This window comes from Lepidochelys kempii, chromosome 27, assembly GCF_965140285.1.
Source record: "Lepidochelys kempii isolate rLepKem1 chromosome 27, rLepKem1.hap1, whole genome shotgun sequence".
Lineage (NCBI taxonomy): Eukaryota > Metazoa > Chordata > Testudines > Cheloniidae > Lepidochelys > Lepidochelys kempii.
The window spans coordinates 11613852-11624128 of record NC_136406.1 but is presented as its reverse complement, the minus strand read 5'-3'; the positions used below and the strand labels follow the sequence as shown (position 1 = coordinate 11624128).

The following is a 10277-nucleotide window of genomic DNA, read 5'->3' as shown; positions in this document are numbered from 1 at the left end:
GTCGTCAATTCCTTCCTTTTAGTTTTCCTGAGCAGTGGGGATTTAAGGTGGCTCTTCTGTTGAGTTGAGACTGCTTTTTCCATTCCTAACATGTAAGATACTTGAATTTTGAACCTTCCTTTATGCTGTCATTGTAATGGGGATAGTGACTGAAGCAGACTTCAGGTTGGCTGCATTAAAAATGTCCTAGATCCTGTATTAGCTTTGTTTAGAAATACCTCTCTGTGGTGGATGGTGCTGCTGGGAGTGTATAACTCTAATGTACGATAGCTCTAAGACCGTACTTCCAACATTCATACCAAGTCTGACTGTAGTGGCCCCCAAAGTTGTTGTAAGAAGGGAGGAGCTTCCTAGGACTGATGGTCCTAGTTGGTTACCCTAGCAGTTCTTCCATGACCATGGCACCTTTTGGTCTCCTGTTCTCTGCTGGTGGCACACAGTTTAGCCTCCTGAGGACTGAAATGCTTTAGTCTAAGGGAAGTCTTCAGGCTTAATATAGGGGTATCTGGGTGTTGATAATTAATGGGCTGTGCTATAGAGGAGGTAAGATTCAGTGATCTAATGGTTCCTTCTGGCCTTAAACACTTTGAAACCAGACCTATTTCTTCCCCCCAGGAGAGTTTTGAAGAGCTAAGTCTCTGTCTTTTGAAGATCAAAAGTTTGAAGTTCAAGGCAGACCTCAAAGATTTTGAGCCTTTGCTACAATTTCTGATTTAAATTGGAAGCTAATGAAACCACTCTGGTCCCATCTCTCTCCAGAGGTTTGCTGTGGGAAGCAGATCACCCTGGGTTTCCCTTTTTTCTGCTTCCCTCTCTTACACTCTGGTTGGGATGAGCATCTGTGCACCCTACCCTGTGTTGCCATCTGCTTATGTTACTCCATGAAGAGGAAGAGCCTTTGATCAGCAAGGAGAATATATGAAACCTTGATGATGATGATGAGTGCATTGCCAAATAGCTCTGCTGGCATCATTTCCCCACCCTTCTCCTATAGTGGAAGGGTTGGAGATTAGAAATAAGGGAATGTCTCACCTGTCTGATACTCTTGCCATAGAAAATGACTATTGTGGAGAATTTGGCAGAGAACCATTGATCTTTGTAGCTGTACCAATAGATCACTGCCCCATTTATTAGACTACAGGGACAGGAGGAAATATGTGATGCTCAAGGCTTCTGTATGGATTGCACAATATTTGTGTGGGTGTAGAGGGGAGCGTCTCTTCTCTCTCAACCAGCAGCTGTATGTATCTCTTGAGAGGAAGATGGTGCTGAGACACACTAATCTCTTTGAGCTGAAGCTGCTCTTGATTACTAGAAAATTCTTCATACTCTTAATGGCTGAAAGTTTGCTGAATGCAGTAGCCACCTAATTGCATTCTCCACCTTAGACTACGGAACACTGTGGCCTAACCTACCAGAGTGATGCACCTAACCCCCATTATAACACTGCTGAGCAATTGTTCTGTGTACAAATACAGAACAAAAAATATCTCCATCCCTGCCCAAGAAGAGGTGACTGAAGCTTTTCAGGTGCTACTTTTGTGCTTGCCCCAAAATGGGTGCTTATTGGATAATGAATTGAAATGGGAGATGGAGAGAAAATAAAGCTTTCGTGCCATATAAGTTGTGTACTTTAGTTACACAACTTTTATGTTCCCAATAGCTCCCTGCAGTCAGGTTATTAACTTTAAAAAACTGAAGAAAGGATACTAGATAAGTGCTCTCTTCCTCTCTCGATTTTTAAGAACTTGAATTTCAGGCTTTATCACCTCAGCAGAAATAATGCAATAAGGAAATCAAAGTGTGTATCTGTCGGTCTACAGGAGTAAGGAAGGGATGTACTAACCCTGTGCCCTGCTCCTCAAATGTGATGTAAAGAAAGCATCATCTCTTCCCAGCAAGAGCAATACATTTATACATCACAGCAGTTTGACAAAAGAAAAGACTCTAACGTGCTTATCCGGTACTAGAAAGCACTGTGTTACTCCGTTCCTGGGGCGTGAATAGACGTGAGCAGACGGCGTAGCTATCCTAATCTAGTGCTTGTGAAGGAAAGGAGCGGCTGTTGGTTACTGATGGAGTGTCATGCTATGGCTGCCATGCAGGAAGTGGCTGGCTGTTGTCCCAGTCCTGTGTCGAATCTGTAGGAGGAGAGAAAAATACCTGCGTGAGGGAAGTCTGTTTGCATTGGTTTCTGGAGTAGCGAGGGCTTGTCTACACTTGAAGTGCTATAGCAGCACAGTTATACCACTGAGGCACTTCGGTGTATGTAGATGCTACCTGTGCCAGTGAGGGGTTCTCCCCTCGCTGTAGGTAATCCACCTCCCTCAGAGGCAGCAGCTGGGTCGACGGAACAATTCTTCTGTCAACATAGCGCTGTCTACACCAGGTGTTAGGTTGGCTTAACTATGTCACTCAGGGGTGGACTTTTCACATAGCTGGGTCCACCTAACTTTTTAGTATGGACCAGGTCTGAAATCCAATTTCTGCAGGGGAGAAGACCTTCATTCCTGATAGGAGGGGTAGCCTTGTGGTTGAGGCACAAGGCTGGGACTCCTGAACCCAGATTTCTTGGCTCTGCCACAGACTTCCTGTATGACCTTGGGCAAGTCACTCAATCTCTCTGGGGCTCAGTTTCCCATCTGCAAACTGGGGATCATTTCTCCCACTGCTTGTTGATCTTGTCTGTTGAAAATGTAAGCTCTTTCGGTCAAGGACTCTTTCTTACTATGTATCTGCACAGAGCTTCGCACACTGGGGCCCAGATCTTGGTTGGGGCCTCTTAAGTGCTACCCTAATACAAATAATAATTCTGGAGTAGAAAATAAATGCAAGTGGGCGTGGGTGTAAGAAGAGACCAGTAAGTTTTAGCTTCCTTCAAAATCATATAAACTGCAGCTACAAAATATTTCATGGAAGAGAAAAATGGCGACTTGGAATAACTTTGCAGAGAGGGGATGAAGTCATGCTATCATGTGCAGTAGTTATTCCTAGCTTTTAGGCTGTGGTTTTGTGTGGACTTAAAGGTGGGAAATGCCCCACCCCCACACCTCAGTATTTGGGAATCAGTATCTTTCTTTTAAAAACGTGCTACAAACTAATTTTGGTAGGAAAGTTGGATGAGATTTCCCAATTAGTTAATGCCAGCTGCTTCTCAAGAGATGGAGCTGGAATAGTAAATCAGCAGAATGCAGTCTATATGCTGGTAAATTGCAAGAGGGCAGTTCCTTAGTGAAAGGGATTGGGAGAGGGGGTAAAAAAAACCCCTTGTGCTGCATGACTAAGACACAACTATGCACGCGCAAATGCCACCAGAGAGACTTGAACCAGTGAGGGTCTGTCTGCATCAAGCAAGGTTCTTGCAAACTCCAGCAGCTAGAGAGGATTCCTATAAATAAGTGGGCGGAGGAGGAGGACAGGTGAATAATGAGCTGAGAGCTCCCTGTCAGAATAGCTGACAGGGGAGAGAGACTGATCTCCTAAGGAGCGTCAGGCATGGGAGCTCACCCACCTCCACTAGAGGATCTTCGTCCCATGAACGTCTCTCCTTGGTTCCCTAGGATGGCAAAGAGATGCAGAGGTTGGCAAGGAGACTTTTATAAAAGTTAAACGCAGCCTATTACAGGCAGGAAAAGTAGACGGGGACCCATACCAATAGCACATTTACAGTGGAAATGAGAATTGGTCATTTCAGCTTCCTTTAGGCCTGGTTTACACACAGTTTTTGTACCAGTAAAACTATTTTTCTACCAAAATCGTTTCAAGCAGTAAAACCCATCGTCTGGCTGCAGTTTACTGATGTAAGGCATCTTTATACTGGCATTATTGCATCCACACTAGGGAAGGGTTGTACAGCTTTAACTATATGGATTTCAAACAGATACTAGCTAAAGCAATATCTACCAGACTGGGTGTAGACAAGCCCTTACTCTGTGGGTTTGTCATAGATTCCCCTGCTCCTATACTACTGTATTGTGAGCCACTGTCCATCACCGAACGGCCATACTCCAGAAGTGCAAAGAGCCTTGTGTCTCTTCCTCTGCCGCAGGCCCAGAGCCACTCTGGAGCTGAGCGAGGAGGACAGTATTGTCACTAAGAAGGGACTTTGCTTCAAAAGTTTTTTGTGGTTTAAAGCTAGGAAGGAGGGGAAAAAAAAAAAAAAAAAGCTTGGACAAAGTTAGTCTGTCTGACTGACCAGGAAAGCCTGGAACTAGGAGTTGTGTTGACCTGTGCAAATAAGAATCCTTTGAGGGCAGGATGGAGGATTGGAGCTTCCCCCTGCCCCTCATTGTTTTGAAAGGTGTATCCTGAGGGTGTGACTATGAGACTGAGACCCTGGGCCACCTGACTCCTAATCCCACTGACTCCTCCAGTGGCCATGGACAAGTCACTTCACCTCCTGCCTTAGTTTCTGTATCTGTAAAATAGGATTGGTATTTATCTGCCTTTATGGGGGCGATAAGCAGCATGAGTATGTTTCAAGATGGGTTTTGTGCTCATCTCTCTTTCCTTTCATACAGAAGCATGTTACAACAATCTCATTAGTAACATTTCTCCTCCCCTTAGCAACAGATCAAGGTACCGCTTAGACTCCCGTTAGGACTGGGTGGTGAAAAAGCTCATCGACCATTTTTAGGGACACAGAGGCAGGTGACTCTAAGCAAAATCAATGTGGCTGCCTCTCTGGGCTGTAGGTAGGGGTGAACATGCATCACAGGCTTTACAAACAGAAATACCAGGGTAAAAGAAACACACGCTCTTATGCCCTGCTGGTGAAATGTGTGGCACCCCTTTTTAAAAAGAGAGAGAGAAATGAAGGTTGGGTGTGAACACCTCGTTCTTTTCCCCGGAACCTCTCCAAAGTGATCCGTGTAAAGTCAGAGATGCATTTTGCTTATTACTGTGCCCACATTCAAGAGAGATGTACAAGGTCACATGCTATAATTGCAATGGGATTCCCTCTTGGGTGATTATTTAATGTAGGAGAGGAAGAGGCGATGGATTAATACTGTGTTGCCCGGTGCTCGGATGTAGTCTCAGCCTCGTGGAGTGGAGACCAGCAGGGACTAGTTGTTCTGTTTAGGAAGCACTCTGAGCCAAGGGAGGGCTTGTTCCTCAGAGAGGCCATTTGGTCTAGTGATTTGAGCAAGGGATTGGGAGGACGGAGACCTAAGTTCTGCTCCTAGCTCGGCTACTAACTCGCTCTGTAAGCTGAGTCAAGTCACTTTGCCTCTCTGAGCCTCAGTTTCCCCATCTCTAAAATGGGGATAATGTTGGTAACCTTTGGCTCCGCTGATAAGTGGTTTTATTGTGAAAATATGGACCCTTTGTCCAGGGCTGGCCCACAACATTTTGGCACCTGAGGCGGGGAGCTCAAATGACACTCCCATGCCCCTTCGCTTGGGCCAAAATTTAGAAACTCTGGGACCTAGTGGCACCCCTTCCCACCCACCCGCAGTCTGGCACCTGAGGCAGTCGCCTCAGTTCGCCTCATAGTAAGGCCAGCCCTGCCTTTGTCTTTCAGGGTGCCACTGATACGTTCTGAATGAAATCTCTTCAATCTCTTTCAGGCAGAACAATAGTGGTTGTCACAAAGGATCACAGAAGTGAGTGGAAAATAGAAGACCATTAGGGCTGCAGTATGAAAGCAACTGACCTCCCCTTCACCACAAGAAAAGCCTGACCGTTCTCTTGTAGAACGAGGGAAAGTACTAGGTCCTTGCATTGAGTGGCAGTTTGCATGCATTGGTCTGATGGGCTAAGCAAGGGTGAACGCCTGTTTTAATTTCTGATAAGCACTGAATTTACCACTAGCCCGTTTTCCCATCAGGCCATAGAACTGCTGGAATTTCTCCCTTTTCACCAGCTGTGCAAAGCGCTGGAGTGAGCTGCTCTGCAAGCCCTCATCCTAGAAAGCAAAAGGGAGAGCCAAAGACAGAAGCTGAAATCCCATCTCTACTGTTAGTCATGAACAAAGAGGTGAGAGTTTGGAAGTGAAAACTTCCCTTCAAGCAGCAGCTTGGAGCATTGAGGGTGAAATAGTTAAGAGATGTGTTAGCTTCCTACACATGCAGATACTGATATCCACAGAGATTTGATAGGATTTCAACACAGCTTGACATTAATTGCCATAGTACTGCTTAGCTTAGGCCATTGCCTCAGTTCATCCCTCCATTGAACTGACTCCAGGAGATCCAATCCCTGTTGCTAGATAGTCCAGGCTATGAAATTTCTGCTCAGAGCTCAGATAATTTTAACCACTTGTGAACATTGATAATACAACATGCAATGGCAAAGAGTGATTTTGATCATGGCTCTTGTTAATCCTCAGGAGGCAAAGCAGGAGCCTTGCTGTATATACTTTTCAAATGAAGAGGTAAAACAAACTCCAGTGTGTGTGTGTGGGCCCCGTTCTCCATTGCAATAGAGAATCAGGCTCAGTGTGTGCACTGCAGGGACGTGTGTGTTTCAGTGTTTGGTTTTAAACAAACTCACAATTCCTCTCTTTACTGAGATCTAGCATATAAGTGGTTTCTGCCACTTTTAATGTAAAGATTCTCAGATGCATTAATATATGTCATGAACGTGGGTTTTTTTAACTCTAACCTCCTCATGCCCTGGAACTCTTATAGAGGGTAGGAATTAGTTCCTGTTTAATATACTGTGCTGTTAATAAAAAGAATGTTTCAAATTAAAAAATCACAGAATTTTTGAAGGTCCATGAGCCTTCCTGCTTCAGGGCACGAGCCAACCTCTAATGGATGGGAGTCAGAAGGAAAATTTCCTGATGGACAGGTTATCCCATAACTACCTGCTGTTAGGTTCTTGCATTTTCCTCTGAAGCAGCTGGTACTGGCCACTGTCAGGGAAAGGACAGCGAACTTATCTGATCCAGTCTGGCACTTCCTATGTATCATTAAGACATTACAGGGTTCCACCTTTTGCTTTCAGCAATTTCCCAGTCAAATTTGCTTGTAGTTTACAAATCATAAGAGGAGTTTTCAGACTACCAGGCCTGCCAACTCACCATGAGATCTGAAACTCCAAGCCATACTGGGATGGTAGTGTGGTTCAGTGGCAAGGACACTAGACTGTGAGTCAGGATTCCTGTATTCTGGCTTCAGCTCTGCCACTGACTTGCTGTATGATCTGGGGCACATCATGGCCTCGCTCTGTGACTCAGTTTCCCCATATGTAAAGTAGGGATGAACATCATTACCTTCTTCTGTACAGTGCTTTGAGAACTACAAATGAAAAGCACTGGGTACAAGGTAAGTATAGTTGTGTTTTCCCTTTTTCACCAGTAGAAAATATTACTTAGTGGAAGCTTGCATGACAATTTAGCTGCTGATACATGGGGCAGAATATATTTTAACTTGCTGTCCCTTAGCTGCCTTGGCTAACACTTACTAGTGATAGAGAACTGAGCAGATAGGACTTGAAGGTGCTATATTTAACGTAGCCCCTAGTCTGTATGCAACTGCACTTCAAAGCAGATACGCTGACTAGAAACATGCCTTATGTAGTAACGCTTCGAAGTACCTTATTTCTAATGGACCCATTGCTGTGGTGTCTAGCACCAATGGGATTGCTGATGGATCTTTTTCACTTCTTAGAAATCATTCCTTTAAAAATGTTACACGCTTTTCCTTTTTAACCAGAGAAGCTTGAGGTGACGTCACTTAACCTGTCTAGGTCTCAGTTTTCCGATTTGTAAAGTGAAGATAATAAATACCTCCCTACCCACCACACCTTCCTGGGGTGCTGTGAGTATTGTTGTTTGGAAAGGACTTTGAAGAGATCAAGTCCCTACCTCAGTGCAAAGCATCACTACTAGCCCTTAGTGGTCTTCCTTTGCAGGAGACTACAAAGTTAAATCAGACTGTGCTAAGATACTGAGAGAATGAATTCCCCATGCCATAAATGGCTTCCAAACACCCTCCCAGCCTTCAAAAATCGACAAAGAAAGGAAGAATAAGCTATTTACCTTCAGAGACGGGGCTGTCCAAGGGTCTTCCTCCAAACTGGGCATATCTTCCTCAAAACAGAAAATCTGTGAACACAGAAAAATCAGCAGGAAAAAAGCTCTAAAGCTTTCCATAGCTCTTGACAAAGATCCTTGTCTAAACCTCTACTGGCAAATGCTTAAATAGTTGGGTTTTAAAGAACTCTGTGAGAAAGTCGGGGCTCTTTCGTGTTCTGCTGAGGGAGTATAGAAGCGAGATCTTGGGTTTTTTCCTCCCTCTTTTTTGTTTGTTTCTGTCTTATAGCTGCACTGTAAGATGGTAAGAGCAAGAGCTATGCACATCAGTTTCATAAGACATCAATTCCCTAATTCAGCCCCTGTTTCTGTTCTTCCTCTGTCTTGTCAAAGTCCTAGATTCTTCTTTTACCAGTCTGCAAATCTGAGCTCTGCTGCCTCTATTTATCCAGATTTCTCAAAGGGATTTACCTTCCCCAGTCCAATCAATGAGCAGCTACACCTATGACCTAACGAAGTACCCAATGATTCTAGGGTAAATCTCTGAGGAGGAGGGCTTTGTACAGGAGAGGGAGGGATGCTCTCTGGTCCCCTGTCCTGCTGTCATTGATTCCCTCTTTCCATCACTCAAACCTCAAGGCAGGTTAACTGTGCTGCATGGCAAAGCTATATCCTTATGCCTTTCTAAAGGCTTCTGATAACAGACACACACGCACTTATTCCAATGGGTGCTCTCCTTTTCCCTAATGTTTGAAACATTCCTTTTGTGTGTGCGCACACACACACACACACATTCATTCCAATGAAAAGAACGAGTACTTGTGGCACCTTCGAGACTAACATTTATTTGGGCATAAGCTTTCTTGGGCTAAAACCCACTTTATCAGATGCATACAGTGGAAAATACAGTCAGAAGATATATATACACAGAGAACATGAAAAAATGCGTGTTGCCATACCAACTCTAACGAGACTAATCAATTAAGGTGGGCTATTATCAGCAGGAGAAAAAAAAACTTTTGTAATGGTAATCAGGATGGCCCATTTCAAACAGTTGCCAAGAAGGTGTGAGTAACAGTAGGGGGCAAAATTAGCATGGGGAAATAGTTTTTACTTTTTGTAATGACCCATCCACTCCCAGTCTTTATTCAAGCCTAATTTTATGGTGTCCAGTTTGCAAATTAATTCCAGTTCTGCAGTTTCTCGTTGGAGTCTGTTTTTGAAGTTTTTTTTGTTGAAGAATTGTGACTTTTAGGTCTGTAATTGAGTGACCAGGGAGGTTGAAGTGTTCTCCGACTGGTTTTTGAATGTTATAATTCTTGATGTCTGATTTGTGTCCATTTATTCTTTTGCGTAGAGACTGTCCGGTTTGGCCAATGTACATGGCAGAGGGGCATTGCTGGCACATGATGGCATATATTACATTGGTAAATGTGCAGGTGAACGAGCCCCTGATGGCATGGATAATGTGATTAGGTCCTATGATGGTGCCCCTTGAATAAATATGTGGACAGAGTTGGCATTGGGCTTTGTTGCAAGGATAGGTTCCTGGGTTAGTGTTTTTGTTCTGTGGTGTGTGGTTGCTGGTGAGTATTTGCTTCAGGTTGGGGGGCTGTCTGTAGGCAAGGACTGGCCTGTCTCCCAAGATTTGTGAGAGTGATGGGTCGTCCTTCAGGATAGGTTGTAGATCCTTGATGATGGGCTGGAGAGGTTTTAGATGGGGGCTGAAGGTGACGGCTAGTGGCGTTCTGTTACTTTCTTTGTTGGGCCTGTCCTGGAGTAGGTGATTTCTGGGTATTCTTCTGGCTCTGGCAATCTGTTTCTTCACTCTACCATGCACATTGGCCAAACAGGACTGTCTCTACGGAGATCTTATTATATACACACAAAGCATGAAACAATACCTCCTCCCACCCCACTCTCCTGCTGGTAATAGCTTATCTAAAGTGATCACTCTCCTTACAATGTGTATGATAATCAAGTTGGGCCATTTCCAGCACAAATCCAGGTTTTCTCACCCCCCCCCCCCCACAAACTCACTCTCCTGCTGGTAATAGCTTATCTTACAATAAGCTATTACCAGCAGGAGAGTGAGTTTGTGTGGGGGGGGGGGAGAAAATCAAGTTGGGCCATTTCCAGCACAAATCCAGGTTATCATACATATTGTAAGGAGAGTGATCACTTTAGATAAGCTATTACCAGCAGGAGAGTGGGGTGGGAGGAGCTATTTTTCATGCTTTGTGTGTATATAATAAGATCTTCTAAACTTTCCACAGTATGCATCCGATGAAGTGAG

The 10277-nt window shown here is 44.4% G+C and overlaps 1 long non-coding RNA gene across 1 annotated transcript; it reads right to left on the bottom strand.

The window, feature by feature from the left end:
* Positions 1-1728: 1728 nt before the first annotated feature.
* On the bottom strand, positions 1729-8382 carry LOC140903873 (uncharacterized). The gene is made up of 3 exons (XR_012156370.1): positions 7988-8382; positions 3512-3556; positions 1729-2141 (listed from the first exon to the last, which is right to left on the bottom strand). It is a non-coding gene; the product is annotated as an uncharacterized LOC140903873 (long non-coding RNA).
* Between the last annotated feature and the right edge of the window lie 1895 nt (positions 8383-10277).